Consider the following 1215-nt stretch of genomic DNA (forward strand, 5'->3'; position numbering starts at 1 on the left):
GGTGGAAGGCACCATGTCTCCTGTACATAGGCTACTCTGTCTTTAATCAGACACCGTTAATTACCTCCAGGTTCTTATTTCTGTATCTTTTACATAGATGTATACAGACTAGCTTAAGGGGTCACTACATGCAATGAACACTCCATTGGCGTTGAGAGGATTATCAACTTATAGTGACCATATAGGACAGAGAAGCACTGCCCATGGGGTTTCCAAGGCTATGTAGTAGTGTATATCTTAGAAAAATCAAAGTGCCAGCATATTTGAAAAGGTTGACTTCAGACCTAAGTTGAATTTTCTATTTTAAATTATGGTAAGATTTTCATTCCTACATTTCTAAAGAAAACCAATTTTTTCCTTCTTGTCAAAAGCATTACTGTTCAAATAACAAAGAAGATATGAATCAGAATCTCTAACCTAGGTGAAAAATTGCTTAGTATTTGTTAAACTTGCCATCTTAACTTTTCCTTGAATCACCAGGTGAATCTGTCTAAGCCATTTACCCTTCCCCTTAGGCAGGTAAACAATGTATTACATCTCAAAAGCTTCAGATTAGTATTGATTAAACCTTCCTTTCTTCCTCTTCTTTTTATTTTTCCTTATTGTATATTTTCTTCCCCTTCACCCAAGTTTAGGTGTGACCACCCTTTAGTTACTGATTTCCCTTCCCTTCCCCTCCCACTCCTGGTAAAGATCAAAGAATGTCCTTTTGTGTGTAAACAATTTTTTTTAAAAAAATGTTATTGTGATTTGGGTGAAAGTTTACAGAGCAAATCAATTTCCATACAGCAGCTCACAAACACTTTTTCTCATGACATTGACTATAATTTACCACAATGCAACAGCTGCCCTTCCACTTCCTCCCCATAGTTATCTCTTCCCTGTGTCCTTCCCTCCCATGCACTCCTGCCCTTGAGCTATCTCCCTCTGCATACACAGCCTTCCTATTCTCCCATGGTTGATCTCTCCAAGGAGTGTACCTGTTGTTGTTGTTGTTGTTTGCCATCGAGTCGCCCCGACTCATAGCGACCCCTCCTTGGGTTCCCGAGGCAGTATCACTACGGAAGTAGGAATGCCCAACCTTCCTTCCGAGGAGTGGCTGGTGGGTTTGAACCGCCAGCCTTCTGGTTAGCAGTCAAGTGCCTTAGCCACTATGCTACCAGAGCTCCTAGGAATGTACCTACCTAATGTAAATGTTCAGCTCCTATGTCTGTC

Source organism: Orycteropus afer, unplaced genomic scaffold, assembly GCF_000298275.1.
Source record: "Orycteropus afer afer isolate SDZICR_OR568_19922 unplaced genomic scaffold, OryAfe1.0 scaffold00215, whole genome shotgun sequence".
In the NCBI taxonomy this organism is placed as follows: domain Eukaryota; kingdom Metazoa; phylum Chordata; class Mammalia; order Tubulidentata; family Orycteropodidae; genus Orycteropus; species Orycteropus afer.